The sequence below is a fragment of the Corylus avellana genome, unplaced genomic scaffold (genome assembly GCF_965113065.1).
Source record: "Corylus avellana unplaced genomic scaffold, dhCorAvel1.hap1.2 HAP1_SCAFFOLD_25, whole genome shotgun sequence".
Classification (NCBI taxonomy): domain Eukaryota; kingdom Viridiplantae; phylum Streptophyta; class Magnoliopsida; order Fagales; family Betulaceae; genus Corylus; species Corylus avellana.
In genome coordinates this window covers 50,726-54,257 of record NW_028290479.1, presented here as the reverse complement: position 1 = coordinate 54,257, position 3,532 = coordinate 50,726, and the positions used below count along the sequence as shown (strand labels likewise).

Sequence of the window (3,532 nt, the reverse complement as noted above, 5' to 3'; positions counted from 1 at the left end):
CGGAACAACGGCCAACAAAGACCGTAATTACATAGATAACTGCTCCTCCCCTTCTCCGTCTTTAAGGCTTTAAGGCGAAACCCGTATGGCGGCTGGAAAGAAAGACGACCCCACCTTCTCGTAGATGGTGCCAGTGAGAGCAACTTTAGTATCCCCCGTTGACCTTCTTTTGTAGATAGAATCTTCAATGAGTGGAAACAAGCAACCTTACTAAGAAAGGTGCTTGTTGAGTAAGGCCGGCTTTCGAGCCCAAGCCCAAAGTATAGGTTGGGTGCTTGAGCGCATGTTTCTCATATCGATCAAGGCTTTCCTTGAGTTTTCAATAAGGGGCGCGTTAGCACTCCTTATTGAAAACGGCCTAGCTAACGCGCGCCCTTACGTTTTCTTCGCTTGCTCTGCAGTAGGAGCCTCATACAGAGCTGCGCCCCTTTAATATGATGAGAAGAAGGCCAGACCCAACCCCACCCTCTTTTCTTTTCCGCACCAATCCTTATTTACTACTATATCTTTTTTTGGGGTGTATAGCTCAGTTGGTAGAGCATTGGGCTTTTAACCTAATGGTCGCAGGTTCAAGTCCTGCTATACCCAAACCTACCTTACACTATACTATTAGTAAGGATGCGTAGTAGCGTTCAAAGATCACTCTTTGGCCTTTAGACTCGCTTCAGCGACTTCGCCCTTTAAGTGACAAGGGGGGTTGAGGTAAGGAGTAGTATAAGAATGGCTCGGTCATCAATAGGCCTCTCCTTATTCATTCTATAGGGCGGGGCTGCGGACCAACAATTCAGCAAAAGGGCTTAAAAGCTCCTTTATCAAACCTTCCCCTTTCTCTAATAATAGGGTAAGCATCAAAACCCAGCAAACCCAACCTATACGAAGAGCTCTTTTCAGCCCCTACTCCTAACAAGTGAAAGTTGCTGGCACCCATCATACCTTGCTTCGGGGCCCTGTCAATCGGCTTGCCAATCAACTGACCCGCTTTCCTGAGTCAACAGAGGAACTACCCCTATTCCGACTTTGAACAGGCTTCTTTCTTTCTTTCGTACCTGTTTGTTTTCCCTCCGGGAGAGGAAAGGTCTCCTTTTGTCATAGGCGGCGGCGGGTGCCTCCTAGAGGTGATTTTTTTTTAATCGGGATCCTCTCCCCATGTCCTTGAAACTATCATCTGCGCCTCTGGTCTTGAAAGCAATCTCCTCTGGAAAGCCATCACTCAGGCACAGGAAGAGGTTTGGAACCCAACAAGCAAGGGCCGAGCGCGCTAGCGCGAAAGCCGTTGCGCTAACGCGCATCCGTTTTCTTGCTCTTTACTTATAAAAATAGGTTTCTTGCTCTTTACTAATAAAAATAGGGCGTTTTCTTGCTCTCTCAAGCCATTTTCAAAGTCAGCTGATCAGTCTTCTGTCAAGTAAGTTAGTCACTCGGAATCCATCGGCCAATTAACATTGCCGCAGATGAAGAATCTTTCATTCCGTGCTTTGTCCCTCGAGGTACCTGCGAATGCTTATGGATGGAAACTCGCCTTTCGGTAAGCTCCGGTCTAACTAGTTTCTTCTTGCTTCCCTATCAACTGACCGGGCAAGGCACGCAATCTCAGACGTCAGAATCTCTTCTTATCTGATATTCGAAGCAAGGACATGTTGATCTGTCTTTATCTACCAGATAGCCTCATCTTTCCCCCCTCCCCGGATCCATCATCTTCGAGGAGGAGGAAAGATAAGTCCAATACTATTTATGGAAGACTAGGGATTGCTAATCTGCCTACGCGGGAAGCCTTCTCCCTCTCAGGCTAAAGAGTAAAGATAGCCCTTGCCCTCTAATACATGTCACATTGGATTTGCTAGTATTCCTGCGGGGCTTAGTATTCCGAAGAGTCATCCTAATCCATGTTGCTAATGTTCTGGTCTTCAAACAAGAACTAGGGGGCTCGTTCGACCTGACGCTGGTTAGACGTGAGGTCGAACATGTCCCGCTTCGCCCTATGGCACTAACCTTAGTGTCCATATATTGTCGCGGGAAAAAGGCGCTCAGATGCGCTTACAGTCTTATTACTGTATCCTACCAGAGGACTCGAGAGGCCTTTCGGCGCCAGAGCCATAGCAAGACCACAGCACTCTTCCAGGGTTTTATTTCAATCTTATCTAACCATTGATAAGATCTAGACCAAATACGAGATGACACGACGTCGAAAGTCAACCTGACCGCTTTCTCTCCGAAAGGAATCGGAGAGACTTTCTGGCGGACGAGGTCATAGCACCGGAACATCAAACCATATTTATGAAACTTTGATAATTGGTCTTTCCGATCCGGCCTAAAACACACGGCCGGAGGATCAAGGAAACTCTCAACGGGGATTGAGAAGTCAACTCTCGCCCTGTACCACCACGCGCAATAAGCCAAACAAAACAGGCTTTAACCCGAGAAAAAGCTTTTCTGTCAGCAAGCCGGTGTCCTCATCGAGCTTCAAATCGGGATCAGTGGCAAAGCGCTCCACATGACCCCAATCCGGAGAACACGAAGACACAAGCATGTCTCGCACCATACCCATATGATAACAAGTGATTAATATTCCATCTGGGAACCCTAACCAAACCTGAAATGGGAGTGGTAGGATACCACCGGGAGAGAACGCCACAAGGATGTGGCGATACCAGTGTCTATTATAATGAGGACTCACGTGCTCTGGTTTTGCAGAATATCTACGAAAACCAGCTTCACGAACTCTCATAGAGAGCTGCAGAGACGTCAGTCCAAGATTTCGAAACACCGGCATCCATGCAATCGCATGCCTCGCCGATCGTATCATTTTGACACTAATCGGGGATAGCTCACGACCGTGAATTCAGAATTTCTTCGCGAACTCAAGACCGCCTCTATCAGAGAGCAAAGACTTCGGTTTTGATCACCCCCAAGCGATTGATGACATCCTTATAAACGTCCGCAACCGCGGCGTCTCCGATGACGATATCGTCACCGAGAAGTGCGTATTTACTAAACTTCTTTCCTGGGTATACCTTGTCAGCACAATACCACACCACAAAGTGATGTGATAGAGCGAACAAAGGCCGAGACGAGAGGTACCCTAGAGGCTGTGTCCTGTAGAAAGTCGGACAAACATAGGCGGCTCCCCTGGTTCGCGGGGGGCTAGAAAGGCATTCGTTCCAAGCCCCGAGAACACCCAAGCAAAGGCTGTCTCTAAATGGAACAGCCCTTGTATTTTAACTCCCTGAAACGACAGCGGAAAACGATCCGTTGCCGCCGACAGATCAAAAGAACGCAAAACGTCCAATTTTGACAAGCGGCGGAGAGGCCCTTTGCTTGACTTGGGCTCGAAAGAGGTGGGCAGCCAGCGGCATGAATCACTCATTTCGGGTTAATCCCTTGGTCGAGGGCTTTGTTATCGAAAAGGTAGTGGTAGTGGGTTCCGTACAATTTGAGATATGAGCGCATTGGCTATTTCCGACGCTTCAATCGCCATTTCGACACCATTCGTGGGTGATTTTTTATGTCTTTACCGGGCGATCTCGTAGCGGTG

At 48.1% G+C, this 3,532-nt stretch overlaps 1 non-coding gene across 1 annotated transcript; it reads left to right on the top strand.

The window, feature by feature from the left end:
* Positions 1-515: 515 nt before the first annotated feature.
* TRNAK-UUU (transfer RNA lysine (anticodon UUU)) lies at positions 516-588 on the top strand. The gene has a single exon. It is a non-coding gene; the product is annotated as a tRNA-Lys (tRNA).
* Positions 589-3,532: the final 2,944 nt, after the last annotated feature.